Source organism: Triturus cristatus, chromosome 10 (genome assembly GCF_964204655.1).
Source record: "Triturus cristatus chromosome 10, aTriCri1.1, whole genome shotgun sequence".
Classification (NCBI taxonomy): domain Eukaryota; kingdom Metazoa; phylum Chordata; class Amphibia; order Caudata; family Salamandridae; genus Triturus; species Triturus cristatus.
Genome location: NC_140593.1, coordinates 1,155,175,204 through 1,155,198,686, shown reverse-complemented (window position 1 = coordinate 1,155,198,686; position 23,483 = coordinate 1,155,175,204). Strand labels below are relative to the sequence as shown.

At 43.9% G+C, this 23,483-nt stretch overlaps 1 protein-coding gene across 1 annotated transcript in view; it reads left to right on the top strand.

Annotated features, from left to right (window-relative positions):
- Positions 1–23,483, top strand: part of LOC146796799 (ER membrane protein complex subunit 3-like) — a 65,622-nt gene that overhangs the window by 1,335 nt on the left and 40,804 nt on the right. The gene's annotated exons all lie outside the window — the stretch shown is intronic.

The following is a 23,483-nucleotide window of genomic DNA, read 5'->3' as shown; positions in this document are numbered from 1 at the left end:
ACTTTTGTGCCATAAATTATCAGTTTGCCATTCTAACTCCTCTTTCTTTACACAAATCGACAACATAAGAATGAATCCATAAACTAATTCCACACCGAAACCCAAGTGTGGAAGAAGCAAGTGGTAGTGTCGCGCATCTTCAGCGGCGTCAAAAGTGGCATGACTTAAACTTCAGTAGTTGAATAAGTTCATAATGTAAGAGCGAAGTTCACGACCTTGAACCCGAAAATGTGTCAAAAGGGTATGCAGTTCCTTAAAAGAAGTAAGCGAGAGAATCTTGTCTCCTATCATGTAACGCTGATTGATTAATGTAACGCTGATTAATGGCCTACTTGGCAAATGTATGTCCTTTGCCTGCCTATTTTTTACTTGGTGTTATTGCTATATATCATTGCTTTTCTCCCACCATTATCTACCTATGTTTTCCTCAACTCGTATGTAAAGCGCTATAAAACGCAATAGGGTCATGTTCACGCTGTATGAAACTTAAAAAAATAAATAGGTGTGGTCGGTCCGATATCTAAGGGAATGGATGGAGTCGGTTTCTTTAGGAACTTGGGCCCTCACACACCCAGTTTAGATTTTAGATTGTATAGATTTGTAGAGCGTGTGGCTACCCAAGGGCTTCTCAGCGCTGAGATATTCCACTCCACAAAGGCTAGAGATAGATTAATGATACTGCTTGAACAGCCAAGTTTTGATCTCCTTGGGTGTCAGTTGGGTTTGGTGTCATGCGTCATCATTGGGCTTGCTCCTCGTCGCGCCGGCGCTGCAATGAACTTTATCGGAGAGCTTTTATTCCAAAGCTGTAATGTGCAGTGGGGGTGTAGGGCTGTGTAGAGGAGTGTTGTGAGGTGTAGGTGCATCGAGATAGTGTTGTTATAATAGACTAAGTAGTTCACTAAAACAAGTTTTAATGGGTAGGTCCAATTGTCTGGTTAAAAACAGTAATGGCATACATCAGAGACAACGATCTCTGGTAGCTCTAAAAAATCAAAGGTCAACATGTTTCTTGCATAGTCTGTCGAAAATTGATCAAATGGCAGCTCATCAGGACCGGAGAAAATTATCATCAACACAGTGGTTGGAATTCAGGTTAGATTCAGGGGTAATCCAATCACAAAACCTAAATGTGGTGTACCGTATAGAATGCTGAACTGTAATAGATAGATCAATACACATAAGTCATAACCTCATCCTCGTTCAGCATATGACATATTCCTTAAAATGCTGTTAAGTGTAGTGCAATTTATACAGTGAAAAGGGAAGAAGAAAATATAAGTGACAAGCGAGTGACATATCGAAGGGTAAATGCAGGCAGGTAGATTTCATACACTGTGATGGAGGGAATTGATAACTCGCGCAAGTTTGGTGGCTCTAAGGCCTTCTTGGGTTAAAACAGAGAGAACGCTCTGAAAGTAAAGAATTATACATGACATAATAGTCCTGCAGTCTTCTCAGCAATGTATGACACGCGGATAAATTAATTCATCAAGTATTTACTGCTTCATCGTGACAGTTGCACCGAACAACGTACCCACACTCTGTCACCTCTGGAGAGGGGGTAGGAAGTGGTTTATAAGTGGTCATGCACGCTTCCTTCGCAGGTGTTAGTAATCACTGTGTCACTGCCAATGCTGTGCGCCGGTGCAAAAACGGAGCGCCATGTTGGACGTCCCTTAGAGGTAGTGATAACTGTGCTGAAATTTCCAGATCGGGGAATAGGGGGGGGTTTGTCAATTATGGCGGTCGCTCCAGGGCCTGGTAATGCCGGGTGGAGATGGATTAACCTCTTCAGTGCCCATGACGAGATATTCTCGTCATGGAGCATGGTTGCGCAGTGCCCATGACGAGACTATCTCGTCATGAACCCCACCCACTAGTGCAACGACCCGGCACAGGAGGGGGAAAGGGCGTTGCACTGAAGGGCTTAAATAATCGGAGAGCTGAAGCCCAGCCCAACTGGGAGGACAGTATAGCAATACATGGTTTGCCGGCACATGCACAAAAGTCCATCGGATGCTTGCGGCCAGTGCCTTTTTTCGGAGCCCGGTGTATCGGGCGGAATTTAGCCTGAAATGTAGAAGGGGGATCCTCCTTTTGGAGCGCAGACCCCTGAAGCCAGTGGTGCTCCTTCAAAGTCGAGCATGCCCCGGTCCCATGTGTGGACGGGCAGCAGGAGAGAGTTTCCAATGGCACATTGCCTTTGTCAAAGAACTTTGGGCTACAAAAGATATCAACAGTCACAATGGGAATTATGATCATTGGTCCCATTCCAAAGTAGGTCAGATGGGAGTCAACTCCAAATGGAGTGACATGCTTCCCTCTAAATCCCCATGGAGAAGCTGATTCAGGATAATGGGCCATGATGGGACACAAAGTTGGAGTGTCCTAATGATTATGTTCTGTCGCTGATGGGAAAAAAAGGGTTGTGTGTGGATATATTCTACATATTCCATGGGTGCATAGAGCACAGCTGTTCATTTATTCAGTTCTTTCAATGGAATGTCCTCATTCAATCCCATACATGTGTGTAAAGGCGGAAAATCCAATTTTGTTCCCTTCTAAAGGTTGGTTTCCAAATCTGATAAGAAAAGATTTGAAGCTGTAATGCCCAACAGCAGTACACGACATGTAACCTACAAGTTGTTAAAATTAGTGTAGGGTAACATTAACATTCAAAATATCAGAAGGCTGTAATCTGCATGTGAAATACACACCCCCCAGCAATCATTTGTCAAATATTCAGGTTGTACTCTTGACCACCTTCTTTAAGTCTTTAATAGAATTGAAAACATTTTGTGCGTTAGCTATAAATGTTTTTATTCTGTCAGAACTCAGAGGCTCTGATTATGCTTGTTTAAAGCTGATGTACCACAACTGACTCAACATCCATAATATGTTCATGATAATAGGTCTTAAATGTTGAATGAGAGACCCAATGTGCAGCCAGCATTATATCCTCCAATCAGGATCCAAAGGCATACGTGTTAGAAGCCAATGCTCCCCTGGTGGAGTGGGCTCCAAATTTAGTACTCCATAATTACCTAGCTCAGCAGCCATTGTACCCTTCTGGCAAGAGCTGCATAAGACACTGGAGCAAAGGTCTTTTGAAACGCAGTCAATACTTACCCTGCAAAGTCTGTCTCAGCTCACGTGTACATGCCTCATACTCTTTCAAACAACGCACTACACACAACTTACAATTGTCTGGGAATGTAGGATACAAAATGCATCGAGAATTACCCTTTGTACATTGAGAAATAGTAATGGAAATGCCATTCGGAGAAACACTCTGCCTGTCACACATGACGCTTTTGCATCTGACACCTGCCGACAGGAGATCAAGCACAACAACAAAGTCAGATTGTCCGATTGTTGCTTCTTAGATAAATCCCCATTATCCAACCACCTCTCCAAATACCTTAGGACCAGAGAAACATCCCATTATCATGTATCGAGGTTTCAGGGGATGTGAAAATTTGATCCCTTGCATCAATTTGCACACCAAGCATACGTCCCTGCTGGGTTGCCATCCAATGGCAGATGACGTGCAGCGAGAGCAGAAGGAAAATTATTCACTGACCTGTAAGTCAATCCAATCACAGCCAAGTGGAAGAAGAAATTGATCACCATTGACAATCTGCCTCCACGGGATTACAACTGTGTTCATCACACCAACTAGCCCATCTTTGCCAAGCAGAAGTATATCGTTTGTGGGTAGAGGCGGACCAACTTGTTTGCTATATAGTTCAGCTTGTGGCAAAATTCCCAGCAAGCTCCAACGTTGCCAGAAACCCACCAAACCATCAATCTCAGTTGGCTGTACACTATCAATGGGTGCAGCTGGCCCCAGCAACAGATTCAGGGACGTTAGGAGATGGATCAGGAAGTTGCAAGACCGTTCCAGCAAGCTCTGGAACCAAGCCTGAGCCCTCCAAATTGGAGTCCTCAGAATGATCTCTTCTGTCTCACTTGTGACTTTACCAGTGGAATCCTCACTAAGAGAGGGAAGGCATAGAGGAGCAACTGAGGCAAGATCTGCAGAGACATGTCTGTGGCTACTGCTATGGGGTCTGACCACCAGCAGAAGTAGAGCAGAAGTTGTCTTTTCAGCCGGGAGGCAAATAAGTCCATGTGACATGAACTCCAAACACGTTGAAGCTCTTTGACTATCTTTGGGAGCAACCTCCAATCACTAGTATCCACTAACTGATGGGAGCACCAACCAGCAATCGGATTCTGTTGACCTGGAATGTATTCAGGCATTACCAAGATAAGTTATTGGAGATAAATATGCCAAAAGTCCTTGGCTAGCTCCACTAATAATTGAGATCTCATGCCCTCCAGTTTGTTTACAAACCTCACCACTGACACATTGTCCATGCGGAGAAGAATGTAGCATTTCGACTTCTGAGGGGACATACTCCGAATGCCATCCCTCCAGGAGCTCCAGACAGGTTATGTGAAGGATCAGCTCTTCGGAGACCAACAACCTCCCATGGAGATCTGGTCTCAGCAAGCGCCCCAGCCCCATCTGCTGGCATCTGTTTCTATTATTCTCTCTGGAGAGTTCCTAAAGATTGCCTAGCCATTTGAGGCTTCTATATGTTCCAACCACCAGTTCAGCTCTGTCCGGGCCTCCCCCAAAACGTATTGGCCATATAACAGACCTTTCAGTCGATGGTGAATTTTCAATCGCTGAAGGGTCCATAAAGCAGCAGCCCCTGAAAGATCTCCTGAAATGACGACGCCAAATGGCTCACAATCCTTGCTAGGGATCTCAATGATACACTCTGGTTGGACAATACAGACCTCAATTTCTTCTTGATTGACTTCACTTTTGAGGCCAGCAACCAGAGGTGTACCCGAACAGAATCCACCTGAAAACCCAGGGACTACAAGCATTGGCAGGGTGTCGGGCAGGATTTTGGGAATTGATCACCAACCCAGGTCCTGCAGTACTGGATCACCCAAGACAGATGTAGGAGGACCTGCTCCATGATTATCATATCGTCCAGGCTGATGATAAGGGGCACCCCCTCAATCGTAGAGTCTCTACCACTGGCCTCATCAACTTGGTGAAACATTCCTAAGGGTTGACAACAGTCCGAAGCGTTGTATTTTAAACTCGAAGCAGGCATCTTTCCAGAAAAATGGCAGAAAGCATCTGTGAGGGGCAAAAATAGGAAATGTTGGGTAGGCGTTCTTTAGATCCAGACGCATCAACAAATCTTGATCTTGGTGGAGGTCCCTCAATCTTAAAGTGACAATTCAAGATCCAAGCATTGCAATCTTGAAGTTTGAAAACTAATAAAGAGTTCCCACCTCTCTTTTGCACCAAATAGATTGTGCTGAGAAAACCGTTCGGGTGAGGTATGGAATGGCAGATGGCTTCTTTCTTCAGAAGTTTTTGAACCTCCTGCTCTATGAAGGATTGTTCTTTACTGGAAAAATACAGTTGCTTTAGGGGTAAATGTTGATAAGGGGTGTCGTAAAAAAGCAACCTGTAACCCTAAACCGTCTCCAGCGCCCATACATCCTGCGAAAGTGTCTTTCAATTGTGCAAGAATAGACTGTTTCCCCCCCCCCCCCCCCCCCCCCCCCCACCCAAAACTCATCCTTGCCTGCAAAACTGGCCTCTGCCCTGGAGGAAGAGGAGCCCTGGAGTCCTCTTCTTTTGAAGCGTCCTCTGCAGCTTTTGGCTTTTGATGGGAAGAAGGTTGAACCTTTAGACGAGTATACCGTCCACCTCGTCCACAGTATCAATTTTCCCTGTGAGGCCCTTGTCCTAAACCTCAACCACACGCTAGACCTCAGTAGCGTCTGGCCCTTCTAAAACAGCCTACATTAAAGACCTTTTCCAGGGAGAGCTGCGCCTTATCGAAAGCGCTGAACGTGAAGACGAGCTTGCCAATATGTGTTACGAAAGGTGTCCCAAAGTACAAACGCTCAACTAGTGGGCCCGCCTCAATGGTTGCCAGTTTTGGATCAATCTGAAGCCGATTGGACCTTATGCACTCCAATGATATTGCACAGTTCGCATTTCCTAACCGGCATATAGCCTGTTGAGCACAACCTGCAAAATGTTCTAGGTCCACCGGTTCCGCTGTGTGCTTGGAGCGGTACACCAATTTCAGGATCTTGGTTAGCGGGCCTAGCAAATCCAAGACCTTATCTTGGCAGCATTGCCAAGCTCTCTGCAAAATCTGGTTGGGGTCCTTGAAATATTTCTTCCTAAATGTCACGATGATAGGCTTCACCTCCGGGGTATCCGTAACCTTACCCAGAAGGGAGGGTTTTTGGCATTTTGCCTTGAGGCGGATTCAAACATCTTTTTCAAGCCCTTTCCATACTCTGAATAGAACATAACCCATTCTGCTGACTTGGGAATAATGATGCAATCCTGTCCGAAATCAAAGACTCTGGCTGCGCATTTGTCTTGCGTTTTTTTTTTTTTTTTTTTTTTTTTTTTTGCTGGGGCCTGGAGCCTCATCACCCTTAGAGTTGGATCTGAGTCTGGCTCCGTGTCTGAATCTTGCACTGTAGAAGCAGGTGAGGATGCATGGCCATAGGTGTTATTGCCTAGATACATCTCAGACAATTTTCTTGAAAGCCTTCGAATGGGGCCATCTCTTCTCTTTATTCTTGCCTCTCGAGGCGTTGGGTCCTTCCTCATTCAGCAGTTCTGGCGGCTGAGGGCTCATTGTCGATACGGCTTGCTGTGCATATTTAATTGTTTGGTGAACGGGTGCATGACCCGTATCACGGCTTGATTTACAGATTCCTGTACGCAATTATTCAGCTCATCTAACCGCCTTTCCTCAGCCAAGTAGTCCGGATCACCTTGGAACTCATCAAAACCTTCCTGTTCAGGCTGCAAGTATGCCATGACTGAAAAGCTGTGTCACAAGGAGCACAATCAGCAAAGGGGGAGCCAGCCCCTCCCAGGCAATACACAGATGTTAGAACTTGGAGGGAGCATCTGGCAAAGCTCCTATGCATAGGCTATGCAGATAATAACCCATAGTCTAACTGCTGACGAGGTTGTGATGAGAGCACAATCTCACATCGGTTTGATACTTGTTATCTGTGAGGGGCAGAGCCCATACAATGACAGCGGGCTCCGGGTAGAGCGCGTCTGAACTGTGCGAGGGCCCATGACTATAAAAAAGATTACTGTAGTCACGGGCTACTCCCTGCTCCACCATTAGAAGTGGAGAAGTAAATACTCACCTGATGACAAAAGCACCTATCTAGCAGCCCTCAGAACTTACAAAAAAACGATACTGGCCACAAAGGCCGAATATTTCTCTTCTAAAATCATCACCTCCACAAACCAATCAAAGGATATCTTCTCAATAATTAACGCATTATCCAACCCTGATAGAGTGACATTAAAAACTACACCTTCGCAATCCCTATTCGACTCCCTGAACAACTTCTTCATTGACAAAATCAAAACTATTAAAGCAAGCATCCCCATATGCCCAAGGCCTACTTCTCCAATTTTAAATCAAAAAACCCACACAGGCTAGAACAGATCTCAGTGATAAGTCAAGAAGTTTTCACAGACCTATTGACCAAAGTAAAATCTGGCTCTCCCAAGGACTGCTGCCCCCCTTGGATCCTAAGGGAAGCCTTTACTGCCTGCCTGGACCCAGCCATGGCCCTCCTAAACAAGTCGCTATCCCAGGGTTACGTACCTGACGCCTTTAAAGAGGCATCTGTTATCCCCCTCCTGTAAAAGCCAGGAGCTGATCCCAGAAATCCAGCCAATTACCGACCTATCTCACTGCTTCCTTACCTCGCTAAACTACTCGAAGCCCACGTAGCCAAAAGCCTATCTGCCTTTTTGGAGCAGTCCGATTATCTGGACTCACATCAAGCAGGGTTCTGCCCAGCTCACTCCACAGAATCAGTGATACTGTCAGTCCTGGATACTCTGCGAGAGAAAGCAGACTGAGGATCCCCACAAGCCTTGGTGCTGCTGGATCTCTTCGCTGCTTTTGACACGGTCGACCACAACATCCTGGTCGACCGCGTCAAGGATGCAGGAATCAAAGAATCGGCCCTTGAATGGATTAGCTCCTTTCTAACAAACCGAAATCGGGCGGTTCGCCTAGGAAATTTCACAACCCCCAAAATTAAAAACACTTGAGGTGTTCCCCCAGGGCTCCTCACTCTCCCCTCACTTATTCAATTTATACCTCCTCCCTCTGACCCACGCCTGAAAGAAAGGAAAGTCCAAACCTTCAACTACGCAGATGACTTTCAACTAGTATTCCCTATCAATGACTCCCTTACCACAGTTCACGAATTCCAGACGACAATGTTGTTCATCCGCGATTGGATGAACAGCAACCACCTAAAGTTGAATCCGGACAAAACGGAAGTGATCCTTACGGGAGGCTCACTGAACCTCTGCAGCTCCCACTTCTGGCCTAAAGATCTGGGACAGCCTCCCATCCCTGCCACATCTACCAAATCCTTGGGAGTCATAATCAACAATGACCAAACCATGAAAACTCAAATTGGATCCGTGATCTCAACATGCTGTTTTCAACTAAGGAAAATTAAGAAAATCAGCAGGTTACTTACGCAGGAAGCAAAAATACAGGCAGTGCTTTCTATGGTGATATCCCACATCGATTACGCCAACTCACTATACTTTGGCATCCTGGCCTATCTCACCCACCGTCTTCAAATGGTTCAGAACCAGGTGGCCAGACTGATTTTTCTAGAAAACAGGTGCCCACATATTACCCCTCTTTTGAAGAAGTTACACTGGCTTCCAATAACCCAGAGATGCGCCTTCAAGGTAGGATGTATTATCTTTAAATCCCTGAATAGCAAAAACCCAAAATTCATCAACAGTTTGATAAACAGGTACACTCCGACCCGCACCCTACGATCTGCTTATATGCATCTCTTGACCATACCTCCCTTTAGACTAAAACGCATTGGTGGGACAAGGTTCGCCACTCTAGGCCCCAAATACTGGAACTCCCTACCTCTTGAGATCAGATCTTGCACAGACCTCATGACCTTTCGCCAACTCCTAAAAACATGGTTATTTAGACAGGCATACTAGTAACATCAGTCCAACACCGTCAGAGTAGCGCCAAGAAACCAACCTGGTGTACGTGCGCTCTACAAATAAAGTCTTAACATAACATAGGAGCCAGTCAGCTGACCGCTCGCCTCTGCGCGTGCGTACCTGAAAAGGAAAGTATAACACTGTAGGCAGTTTAAGATCAAACACAATAGTTGGCAAAGTCGCAGTTTAACTTTTAACTGGCAGAAAAGCTTAATATTACTTTTGCTATGAAGATTAGTAACATTATTGGTAGCCATTATGTCTGCGGACACACTGGATAGGTAGTAGCCTGGTTCAGGATAGGGTGGACTGAGTCGGACATGGCTGATATGTAGACTAGAAACACACACATTGCTTGGTTCTAAAATAGCTGTAGTAAATTACCATCTTTTGGGTGGTGTACCCCCATATTCTTTTGCCCCATGTATTTTAGCTGGTTTAAGAACTCTGCATTTTACTCCTGCTAACCAGTAGTAAAGTGTGTGTATGCTCCCCCTTTAAACATGGTCGAATTAGCATACTCCTATTTCTGTATGGTAGAAAATGTACCCAGCTGCCTGGAAATTAAATATCACTAGTAGACTGTAGCACCTATTGTGCCATCTTCTATAGTGAAAGTGCAAACGTGGCTTGAGGCCTGATACTGTTGCAGGGATTCTGCTGGGAAACAGAAATGTGCCTTGGAATAACAGGGCGTCAGAATGTAGGAACTTAGTCTTTCTACCACTTCAGTACCTGTAGGCTAAAATCCGACTAGCTCACAGTGCCTTACCTGAACTCCTAACCTTTCCAGAGTAGCAGGTGACTTCAGCAAAGCTAGAACATGAACCTCTAGTCCCCAAGGAAGACTATTAAAAAAGATCATCTCCTTTCGTTTCTCACTTGTGCATGCCCATAGTAAACAAAAGAAAGACACAAAGGAAATATACAATATACTTATTGAAACTATGTTAGCCTATTTAGAAGCAAGTGTGCTGTGATTAGTAAACAAATACAACTGAGCAATGTAAAAAGCCTTACTAGCAGGCTGTATACAATGAACAACACAACTAATATATCTGTGTAGGCCTACCCTCACTATGTGAGCACAGGAATATATTCGTAATCTCTGGGATTATCAACGGGCGCCATACCTGATGTGTGTAGTTAGGTGGTCCTCCTCATAGGTGTATGATCAGTTTACACAAGGCTGCTGCCTGTGTTCCAGGACCGGTCTCTTTGCTGAAGTCCTCTCTGCCCACAAAGGGGGCGGGACATGGTTTAAATGATAAGAACTAATGTGTTGGAAAACCGCAGCTGTGCTACCATGTTATGCCTAAACACTTTAGCAGGTGTTGCTTATTGGGCACAAGAAAACAGTACACCATGTTGTTCGAGCTTGTATGTAATGTTCAGACTGAAGCCCAAGAACTGTCACTTAACAACCAATATGTACAACGTAATTCTAAAAAGCATCATGTCATAAAAACAACTATATTATGTGTGTCTGTGGAAAGCAGTGGCAAGCTAATACCTGAAACTAAGGAAGAACCGAAGTGGGCCTAAAAGGGAAATTACTACAGTACTGTAGCTTAACTGTAACAGTGCAAAACGTGCACTGCGACCGTACAAAATAAACCCTTTTTGACAGGTAAAAACCTCCGTTGAAAATAAGGGGAAAAACGATCACGTCTCCCCTATGTAGGCCTTGTAGCCTATAAGGGAGGGTGTGTGGTATTTAAAAGAACATCTAGAAATGTAATGTTAACATTTTCTTACAGTGACTAGCACCCACCAATAGCTAATTTCACTAGAGCAGGCCTAGCAGTCCTATGTAAAAAAATAAAGTACAGATTAAAATTGTAACGCTGTGTCTAAGGAATGGAGCAAGTTATAGACAAGTAATTAAACAACTATTTTTAGTAGTTATTTTAAATCCAATTCAATAGTGAAGTCAGATGTTTAATACATATTAAGGAAAAGTAACTTTTTAGAAAGTTATTCTTTACCTGCCTGAACTATTAGAGGCTAATTAACACAAACCGGTACCAGCTCCCAGCCAAAATTAGCCTTGAATGGTTGTGAATAGGTGTGAAATGACTCCCAGGAGCAAACCATAGGCTGACCTGAATGGGCAGAGATGGCTCTTCTGAACTCCACCGAATATAAAGGGTGGGGGATGTGGGCATCCTTTTTTAAACTAATTTGCCAAATCCTGCTTGAGTGTCAAATCTTATTTGGCAGATCTGCTGGATTCACATATAGCACTTGGGCACACTTGAAAGGTGAGAGAACAGGATGCCTAGACTATTCCTGTGGATCCACTGTCTGATTGCTGAGGGACTCTGCTTTTGGCTGTCTGTGGTTTCATTGTGAGAACAGTGGCTGCTTCAAACATGATTTTAGTTTTAGATGTAGGAGCACACTAGAATTAACATATTTGATTTCCCACACGTGCCCAAGCCTTCCTAGTCCAAATTTAGTGTGTCTGGAGACTTTTGCCTTCTTGAAAATGCCAGAGGTGGGTAGGGTTGACCCCAGGAACATTTACCCCAGTTGTTCGGGCATGTTCAGGAGTCATTCCCACCCACTAGCATAAATGTGGCATCTCCAGAAACCCACTTTATGGACCTGCAGAAGATATTAGAAGAGGACTGGACCTGCTCTCTATGACCTGATAGGAGCCCTGAAGGACTGAACCTGTTCCCTTTTGTAACTAGCACACAGAGGTGGACTCCATGGGTCATAAGGCTGACCTCCTGTTCAGGCTGCAGGGATAAAACAAGCTACCAGAAACCTTGGAAGGACCCAGCCGACCAGTGGCAACTGGCCCTGGGCTGGACCCTCCTTTTGGCCTTTGTCTGACACCCTGTGAGTCCTTAAGTGTCTCTCCGGAGACCCTGGGGGCCTTTAGAAAAGGGTAATATTGTGGTGGATTGGGACTTAAAACCCTACGTTTGAGGGAAAAGTTTAGAGTAGAATGATCCCGGCTTTAAGTTATTCATAGGTCTCGGTCTACAGTGACCCGTCACTGCCTTTGGCGCTTTGCGGCACTCTTTCTACTTACAGCTTTAAAAAGACATATCTCTGGTTCCCGTTATTGCACATAGTCATTTTGTTTATTAAATGCTTTTTCTAATTTAGTTTTTTTTTTTGTTTTTCATTTTGGCATTATTATTGTTTTGTTACTGCATACATACTTTACACATTGCCCTAAGTTAATACTGTCTGCGGGTTGAGGTCCAGTTAAGTTAGTGAAGACAGAGTTCACCCATGGTGTGCATGTAACAGTCTAGCATCTCTTACTTGGGTTTATTCACAAAGTAACATTCCTTCAAAAACCTGAAACAGAAAAATAAATACAAGTAATGGTGACGGCCCTAAGTCTCTATTAGGTCTTTGCTAGCTTTTGGGATGGACGTGGCTGTAGCTAATATCGTCTAATCCCCTGCCCACAGGGATCACTTGGTGCTACTCCTCTTCTTGGCAAGGATGTGACCAGGGTGTTGGAGAAGTCTGGTGATGGAGGATCAAAATTCAGTTCAAACCTGATCGTTTGCCTGCCATGTCACTTGCCTGAGTGCTTGCTTAGATGGGTTTCTATGTGGTTTCGACTTTGCTTTGATTTTCTTGAAAATGAATAGGTTTCTCATCTCTCAAATTGTATCCCATTTGGGAATCACCACTGTCCCTTTCCATTTAGTGATGGTCCGGGGGGCCCACTTATGGGATGCAGAATTTTTGTCCTGGGTATATTTCATGCAATAACTCTGACATCCATAGGGGGGGGCTAGAGGGCGCCAGACCGACATGGCCGCTCATCCGTGAGGCTCTCGCCAGCCGGGCGCTTCGTTGCTTCATCAGCCCATCCTGCAACCACACATTTAACCAGCACTGATTGTTGGGCTGAGGCCAGAGCACACCTGTGGTGAATCTTGGGCCATTCTGTCCGGTGGTTTGGCAGAAATAATCGCCGTTACTTCCAACGGACGCGGCTGGAGTCCGCTTGGAGCGAGGAGGTCGGCGTACGTGTGCACGCAACAACGCGGATTAAACGTACGCGACAGGCCGCGAGACGCGGCCGATGTCTGAAGGAACGGACAGCGGCCGGCACGCGCAGGGAGACCTCCTTTGACCACCGTGGACCACCCGGAGCACCGGTAAGGCGGAGGCGGGCTGAGGCGGCGCTGGAGGCCTGAGGCTACGGGACTGCTGCCATATGGCTGACTTCGGCCTCTGAGGCCGGGGAGGAGGACACGTTTCCCGCTCTGAGCGGCTCTGAGCGAGGCGGGGGGTGCTGATTCTTGGATTGCTTGTGCCCCCCCCCGGCTCACAGCGGGGAGATACCCACCATTTGTGCCGCGCCACACCGGACCCGGCGGGGAGCCGCCGGGAGAGGCGACCCCGCGGAGGACGGGCACCGCCGGCATCGGCTGACATCCTGGGGGTTGCTGGGGACCCGGGGAGAGCAACTTGGCTGGCCCCCCACACGCTGACCTCACTAAACCAGCACACCCGAAGGATTGGAAGGCACGGGGCTGACCGGGGTGGAGCCTCCACCTGAGCTGGGCTGACCATAGTAGCTGGCCTCGTGGGGTGAACATTGGTGGGGCTGCTGCCGCGGGTCGAAACCTTTCCTTAGCAAAAGACATTGTTTGTGGCGCTTTGTTGGAGGTGACTTCCCCCCCCCCCCCCCCCTCCCCCCCAATTGTCTGAGGACCTTTCGCATTGCTGACAACAAGTGGGACTAACGTGGAGGTGGATCAGAGGTGCAGACCCGGTTCCCCATTGAAACACACGTCCAGGCCCTGGCTGCTCCGGTGGGACTGCTCCGTGCTGGTGTTATTGCTGGAGCAGGATTTTCTAATGAAAATCTATAGGGTTTTGAAGCTCTGGTTTGTCTATTTGTCATAAGTTAATATTATTAATTATTAATTACTTGTTTTGTGTAAGTGTTTTACTTACCAATCTGTATGTATGTATTAACAAGAGAGAACTACACGTGGGAACGCGTATGTGTTGCTATTAACAATGTGCATGTTTTATTAAATAAACGTTGCTGAGTGCTGTTTATTTTAAGCACGAAACGCTTTTGAATTAATGCTTTTCTGTGTTGCTAAAGCTAGATAATTACATACACATAAGGGTATTAGTGGGGTTAACACTGTTTAATCACTATGCTGTGGTAACGTTGTTTTTGTCTCTTTTAATTAAGATGGTCCATTTTGGCCTAACCAAACATGTCCGCCGTTTGCAGCCTGGCCTCGAGTGAGAATTTGTGATGAGAAGGCCTTGCTGAACACATTTGATCACAGTCCTTGCCTGGTTAAAACTTTCCGTGAGGACAGCAGCAGTTCTGGGCAGGTTTCCAGATGTATTGGACAGCCTTGGAGGACAAAGAAACTGTTAAGAAAGAACTCTGAGCATTGTGTCATCGCTGAAGAAATGTGGTTGCTAAAGGATTCATTTTTATTTTTGGTTCCTGTTCTGTCTTTTTATTTTTGTGATTTCCTGAGCGGAGATTTTCCAAATGTAGCGATGCTACATCCTTTCCTGCTCGCTCTGCTCAGCGGTTCGGCGGATGTGTAAACATTTAATGTTTCTTTAATATTGCAAGTTTCATTATAAATATACTAGACTAGAGAGGGTCTGCGTTCATTGCATTCGGGATTTTGATGCCCAAACCTGCGTTGGTGAGAATCGATGCTGAGAGGACGGTGACTTGGGAGATTTCTATTGAGAGACTTGTCCTGATGACCCATTCTGACATTTAGCTAGAATAGGTAATTATGAGAAAATGATTTATTCTGATTAATTTCTTTTGACCAATTTTAGATAAAGAATCATAATTTTAAATACGGTGTTGGTGATTATTTCTTGTCAATTATTGAGTACTCTATTGATTATTGATGTATAGATTGTTTAGATTATGACAATTGCAATAGCTAGGTCTTATCGACCTCGGTGTAGATGTGGGGTTTAGGAGTTTAGGAGTTTTCTTTCCACAGGTTCAATGCTGGTGGAGTATTTGAGTGTATGTTAGTGAAATGGGCCCTAGTGTATGGTGAGTGTATGTGCGTGTAACTGTGAAATTACTCTTTCCATGGAAGTAGGGAGATTTTGTACACCCCAATCTGCATCAAGTTCCTGGTAGCAGAGTGATGATGGTTATTGATGATTGTCTTGATCTGATTAGATTGCTTGTACATTAGCTTATTGATTATTGGTGATGTTGGTATATGTACTAATACTATATGTTGGAGTCGTCATGTTGAGTTATATGTAGTGCTTCTGGAATTTGGGAGCTAGTAGCAGTTCCGTAGTAGGGCAGAGGGAAGAATATGCTGCTCTCGGGAAAGACGGATTGTTGGTCCTGTACGTATGCAGGAAAGTCACATTGTCTGGATTCGGAATCAGTGACATTGTTGTATGTTACTATTAGAGATATTTCTGGTATATAAGGAGTGCGTGTGGTAGTGAAGGTTATCTGTGAAACTCTGGTTTTAAGTCCCAGGGATCCGTAAGGTTCGCCGTTAAAGCTTATCACGGGAGAAGTAATAGGTATTCTCTGAGCTTGTTTGAGAAACTGGGTAGAAGTAAGCTGCTTGGTTAATGTGTGTTATAATTCTGTAGTAGAGCAGATTGTTCGCTGTTCTCGGGAAAAGCAGGATTCTGTGTGTATGTACTATATTTTCTTGTATGAATGTGCGTGAATGTTTATATATTTAGTTGACTGTAAGACTCTTTGGACAAGTCCTAGAGGAAACAATTAAGGAATGTATGAAAGAATCCCGTTGATTCTTGTGAAATAGATTTTCTTTACTATTCTGTGGTTAGCGAAGCAGACAATGGAGATGTTTATATGTTGTAACTAATAGATTTTGTAGAAATTTGACACGGAGTCTACTGAGAAATTTTGTAAAGGAGGGGTAGACGAGTGACGAGACAGGAGACAGAAGCGACTGCTGACGTCAAACAGACCGCGCTCTGATTGGATATTAGATCAGAATAGTGTTCGCGCTGAGATTGGTGCGTTGGTGTGAGCCGCGCAAGGATTGGTGGAGCTATTCTAGTGACGTAACGTTCCAGGATTGGTGCGTTAGTGTGAGTCGCGCTGTTATTGGTTGAAAAATCATATTGTGCAGTTGTATTACGGAAGGGATTAGAAAGTTTTGGTAAGCGTTAAAATGTATTACCAAGAAGAGAAAAAGAAAAAATCTTTGTTCAGAAAGATTAAAAATTGGTTCGACAAGGATAAAGATGTTAAAACGAGAGAGGGTGAATTGTTACCTCCATCGAAAACGCCTGCATCCTTCATGGCTGCGAGATATGGGTATCATACCTGTATATGGTTGGAGAATTGGGTTAGGTATACCAAGGAAGATGGTGTTTTAGCATTTCCAGAACATGGTTCATTTAATCTGGCCGTGTTGAAAAATTTACGGGAAAAGATGTTATGTCTTGACCCAAGACCAAGGCCGACACAGTTCGAGGCTTTAGTGGAATGGGAAGAGGAAGTACATGAGCGAGAGAAACAGAGGTCTGGAGGCAACTATAGGTATATGTTCGGGAGGAGACATGGTCGTGAAACTCATCATGATCGAATGACGGGATGGCGAGATGCTAGTATGTCAGAGGGATTATATCCTGTGAGAACAGTTAAAGAGGGAGCAGAAAGAGTTCCTGAGGCAGAAGTGAGAAGATATGGAGTTAATGAATATGAGGATGAGGTTTTAAATGACATGATTTACAAAAGACCACCTCCATATAGACCGGAATCAGAAGAGAGTACACCAGTTGTTTCTCCGATAAGAGATACAGTGCGTATCATTGAGACAGAAAATGTGACACCTGAGTTAAGAAGTGGTAATCCTTTCAGGGAGAGAGAGAATAGAAGCAGTGGCGAAAATACGAGAGAATTAGCCAGAACTACATCGGAGTTGACTGAAAAGATCAAAGAATCTAGACGCTGTTACGGTACCCGTAACCATAGGTCCGGTTATGCCTGTTTTTGATAAGCAGAGGAAGGGTGAGAATGGTTTGGTGATTCCTTATGTTGGGAATAGATTGACAAGTTTGGCTGGTCCTTCAGGAGATTCAGGAAAAAGGGCAGGAAAATTCAGACATGACACATGTAATGAAGGATTAGAGGAGTCTAATTCAGGACTGGATGCTGGTGAAGCTAGTTGTTCAGGGATGCCAATTTTAGAACCGCAGAAGAAAGTGGTTCCAGTGAGAAAATCTACTGAAATAACAGCTGAAGATTTGAATGAATGGATGAAAGTTCTTCAAAAGAGGGATGAAGATTCACAAGCAATTGATGTTGCTAGGTTACGTGTAGAATTAGAAGAGCTTGTTGCAGGGACAGTTCCAACAGAAATTCTAAAAAATCATCATGATGGTGAATTATTGTTTATGTGCAATAATATCACCTGGAGAGCGAGAAATACACATGACAGATTAAGAGCAATAGCAAATGACTATGGAGTTGACATTGATAAAGTGAAAGTTTTGCAGAAGTCTTACAGGATGGATTTCACAGACAAGGATATTGAAAATTTGAATGGTACTGGTAGAACAGGACAGATTAAAGAGATGATCGTTTATTGCGAAAATGGGGTGATGTTGAAAAGTGGAAGGATAGATGGTACAAAAAGAGAGAAGAATCAGGGGATAGGACTTATTCAGCATTTCCTGTGAGAGAAAAGGAAAAACCAGTGGATACTTATCCTATGAGAGAAATACCTGGAGGAGGATATGTACATGTTCCTTGGACCAGACAGGATATTTTATCATTTACGAATGATTTCCCTTGATTGAGAGAAAAGCCCGTCGAGTGGTATAGGCAGGTAGATAGGTTTGTGAAATTGTCAAAAGTGCTGTGGATTGACCTGAATAGTCTGTTTGATATAATTGTTCCAGCAGACTTGTGGGCTGAGTGTAAAATAGTTGTGAGTTGGCCTACTGAGGAGTATCCAAGGGATCAGAGAACAGGAGCACCAGATCCAGAAGTAATGAGAAAGTATGAGCAGGTGATTGTATACCTGAAAAATAAAGTACCTCCAAAAGAAACAGACTGGGTTAAAATAGATCGAACACATCAGGAAGCAAAAGAATCAGTTCATGCTTTTTACGAGAGGCTGATACTGGCATTTAAGCAATTCAGTGGAGATGAACACCTGGGTGACAAGGATTTGAGTCATTTTGTATACAGATTTGTATATGGCCTGAGACCTGAGATTAGTGAAAGAATTCGTGAGCATACTGTGGATTGGCAGAGTAAGAAAATAGATGAGATTCTGAGACATGCAAAATACTTCAGTGATGAGATTGAAGCAAAACAGAGAAAGCTGAAAGAGAAAGCAATGTGGGCACAAGTGAAAGTTGCGGAAAGACAGGAAGCACAGTTGGTGGAACAGGCAAATAATGCAGGGAATAGACCTAGGTATGCAGGGAAAGGAAAGGGGAATCTTGAGGAAGCTAAAAAGAAGTTCCCATGTCACAACTGTGGCCAACTGGGACATTGGAGATCTGAATGTACCAATCCACCATTAGTGAATAATGAGGGAAAATCCTTAAATCAACAGGTGCAGAACGAGGGGAATAATCAACAGCAGCAACAACAGAAAGTTGTGAGACAGCAGAGTCAAGAGCCAAAACCGCCCTTGCCGCAGAATAGAGGAGCACAAAAGTATAATCCGGATTCTACAATGATGAGCAGGCAAACAAACCAAGGCGTTCTAACCAGGTACAACAGTACTTGTTAAAGAATGAAGGGAGTGAGTCTGAGGGTGATTATTGACGGTGCCGAAGAGAGGAGGAAGAGTGCATACTTGGTGCAACTCTAGAAATAGACCAGGCAGGACCATTTGTGGATGGAAAAATAAATGAAGGTGTTACTTTTTTAGTAGACACAGGTGCGACAAGATCAACTGTCAGGTCAACAGATATTAGAAATCTTCCTCTCTCGGATGAAGCAATCCAAGTAGTTGGTGTAGCTAATACACAAATCGGAACACGTCTTACTGAACCAGTAAGAGTACAAATAGGGAAATTCTCAGACATGCACAGATTTATCGTCTGTGACACAAGTCCAGTGAACCTGTTAGGTAGGGATCTACTCTGTAAAATGAACTGTACAATTTTTTGTACACCAGATGGAATAGCTTTTGAAACACCAGATGAGGATGTTTTGTACCGAATGACTCTAGAAAATAGAGAGAGTTAGTTAATTGGTGCATATGCTGTGTTTGATCCGGAGGATTTGCCTCAAGAGCTGAGAGACACAGTGAAAAGGACAGTTTGGGATTTTACTGGAGAGGATGTGGGATTGATGAATAATGTAGATCCTGTGAAAATTTCAGTGAAAGAGGGAATTACTTATCCTAACATTCCTCAGTACAAAATGACACCAGAAATAATTGAGGGAATAACTCCTATAATTGAGAAAATGATTCAGCAGGGAGTTCTGAGAGAACTACTGAGTAGTCCATGTAATTCACCGATAATGGGGCTAAAGAAGCCTAATGGGAAGTTCAGGATTTGAGGAAAGTTAATCAAATTGTGGTGGCATGTTGTCCTATTGTGCCAAATCCATCAGTGATTTTGTATCAGATTCCACATGATGCTGAGTGGTATACAGTGATTGATTTGTGTCATGCTTTCTTTTCAATTCCATTGCATCATGACAGCCAGCCGATTTTTGCATTTAAATTTGGCCAGCGTATTTTAGCATGGTGTCGTATCCCACAGGGGTATACAGAGAGTCCTTCAATATTCAATCAGTTATTGAAAAAGTCATTGGAGAGTTTGATCATGCCTGAAAACTCCGTATTAGTGCAGTATATTGATGACCTACTTGTGGCATCAAAGACACGTGAAGCTTGTTAAGTAGATACTATAGCTTTATTGAATCATCTGGCAGATGGAGGGTTAAAAGTATCTCCAGCTAAATTGCAATTCTGCAAGAAAGAGGTGCATTATCTTGGACACAATATTGAGAAAGGTCTGAGAAAAGTGACTGATGACAGGATCAAAATTATCAGGGAAATGAAAGCCCCAAAGACCCAGAGGGAAGTGAGAATGTTCCTGGGAATGGTGGGTTATTGTCGTCAGTGGATAATTAATTTTTCGCTGATAGCAAAGCCACTGATTAAGCTGACTAAAAGTGAGATGACAGACCCATTGGAACTAGATGGAGAACAAATGGCAGCATTTGAAGAGTTAAAAAGCAGAATGTGTGAAGCCCCTGCTTTGGGTATGCCAGATTATGAAAAAGAATTTGAATTGTACTGCAGTGAGAGAAATGGATGTGCACTTTCAGTGTTAATTCAGAAGCATGGATTACTGAGAAGGCCTATTGCGTACTTCTCATCGACACTTGACCCTGTAGCTTTACCAGGTTGTCTGAAATCTGTGGCTGCAACATGCAGAAGCCTAGAACAGAGTGAGGGAATCATAATGGGATATCCTGTAAGGGTATTCGTACCTCATAATGTGGCAATTCTTTTGACGAGAAGCAGAACTCAGTACATGTCACATAGTCGGTTGACTAAATATGAAAAAGTCATTCTGGGAGCATCAAATGTGACTCTTGAGAGATGTGTGAATGTGAATCCAGCAACATTGTTGCCGGATATTGAAAATGTGGGTGTGAAAACAGAAGATGATCACAATTGTTTGGCTGTGCTTGATTTCTGTACAAAACCGAGACCAGACATAAGGGATCTTCCCTTGCATGAGAGTGATCATGTGTTGTTTGTGGATGGATCATGCCTGAGGAATGATGAGGGTGTGCTATGTGCAGCATATGCAGTGTAAGGTTTCAGAAGTAATGGAAGCATCATCATTGAAAGTAGTGAAATCTGCGCAAGTTGCTGAATTAGTTGCATTGACAAAAGCTTGTGAAATTGGGAAAGATTTGAGAGTGACTGTGATGACTGATAGTCAGTATGGATTTGGAGTTGTGCATGACTTTGGCCAACTTTGGCTACAAAGAGGTTTCTTGACGTCGAGTGGGACTCCAATAAAGAATGCTGAAGTGATTGGGAAATTACTTGAGGCGATACAGCTGCCTAAAGAATTAGCAGTTGTAAAATGTGCTGCTCATGGACAAGGAGATGATTTTGTGACAGTTGGCAATAGATATGCTAACGACATTGCACAATATTGTGCCAAAAATAACCAGTCCATTAATCGGGAACGAGAGGGTGAAATGTCTTTTTGTTCTGTGATGTTTACTAATGTATTAGAGACATGGGATGAAGTGAAACAGTTGCAGGATGAGGCAGAGGAGGAAGAAAAGAAAGATTGGATTAAGGCAGGTTGTGCCCCGAGAGAGACAGACCATGTTTGGGTCTATAGAGATGGCAGACCAGTAATGCCGAATTCCATGCTGTCAGCAATGGCAAGGATGTATCATGGCCAGGGACATTTGGGAAGGGATTCAATGATTAGGTCTTTTAAGCCAACCTGGTACAATGCAAAGTTCAGGACAATTGCAGAAAGTATCTGTCAAAGATGTTTGATTTGCCAGCAATTTAACACTGGGAAAAAGACAGTGGTGAGTCTGGGAACAATAGGCAGAGAAGGAGGTCCTTTTACAAGAATGCAGATTGATTTCATTGAAATGCCCCAAGTGAACAGACTGAGGTATGTACTAGTGGTAGTCTGTTTGTTTTCAAGATGGGTTGAGGCCTATCCGACTAGGAGAAATGATGGAGTAACAGTGGCAAAGTTACTGTTAAGAGAGTTGATTCCTAGGAACGGATTTCCGGTAACGATTGAGTCTGATAGAGGTGGACACTTCTATAATGAACTCATGAGTTTGATTCGTGAAGCATTGAGCATACAGCAGAAGCTACATTGTGCATACAGACCAGAGGCTTCTGGTGTGGTTGAGCAGATAAATGGCACAATCAAGAACAGGATTGGTAAGATGTGCTTAGCCACTGGCATGAAATGGCCGGATGTCTTGCCTCTAGTGCTAATGACTATTAGATCTACTCCAGATAGAACTACTGGTTTAAGTCCGCACGAAATTATAATGGGACGTGCAATGCGACATGCATATGTACCTGTCAATAAGTTGATGACAATAACTGATGACATGATTTTGGATTACTGTAAAGGCCTGGCTGACGCAGTCCATTCTGTGTTTCACCAGATTGGAGAAGAAGCTACTACACTTGAGAAGAAGCAAGCTCATGATCTGAGTCCAGGAGACTGGGTGAGGATTAAAGTTCACAGAAGAAGAAATTGCTTGGTTCCGAGGTGGGGAAGACCAAGACAAGTCATTCTAACTACGACGACTGCAGTGAAGTGTGCTGGTGTGAAAAACTGGGTGCATGCGAGTCATACTCTGAGAGTTCCAAACCCAAAGGATGGGACTGGTAGAGAGTATTTTGAAGAGTCAGATTCCAGTGATGATGAAGACCCAGAACCAGTGAGAAAGAATCAAAGTTCAGGAAAAGAAGCAGAAAAGGCTTCAAGTTCAAGAGAAACATTGAGAATCTCAGAAAGGAGATCAGATTCTGAAAAAGAGCCTGAAGTTCCAAAAAGCAGTGGAGGAAAAAGAAAAGAAAAGAGCAGTTCCACAGAAATTACTCCTGAATCAGAAGAGGAGGAGATTGAAGAACCACTTGAGATTATATCTGAAGAAGTAGGGTCAGAAGAAGATAGAGAGGGACAGATTGCGGAAGACCCCCGAGGAGGTGTAGGGAACACTTCTAATAAGCTAGGTGAAGGGACAAGTAGACAGCAAGAAGATTGCGTGTTGGAGACCCGAGGAGGGAAAGAAGTAGGGAAGTCTCAAATAGTGGTGAAAAAGACTGTGGAGCGAAAGAAAACTGCTGAAGAACAAGAGGCATTTGAAACCGAATCGGATGAAAGTGAGAATGGAAAATCAGAGGGTCGAGTTCTGAGAAAGAGAACTTGGATTGGAGAAAGAAATAATACAGAAACAAGACCGAAAAAGGTCGTAAGAGGAGATTTTTGGCCTAACAGAGTAAAGAGGCTGAGATACAGACTGATAAGAGGAAATACATCGAAAGCTGAACAAGTGAATGAAGTGTCGAGTCAAAACGAAGTAAAAAGAAAGGAGCAAAAGGAGTCAAGAGAACCTGAAGAAATAAAGAGAATTAGAAGACCCAACCAAAAGTACAGATCACCGGAATGGTCTTATGTGGCACTGTCTGAAGAAGGAGAAGAAGAAACAGTGACTCGAGATAATCCGGAGGGGATCTTGAGAAAAGTGGTTGAGGAAAAGGAAGAATCTGTTGGAATCTTAAAAGTTATTCTGACTGACATTGGAGAAGAGTCAGATGCACAGGATGTTGTTGATGATCTGATACAATTTGATGTTGCTGAAGAAGGAGGAGTGAAAAGTGATGAATATCCAAATTGA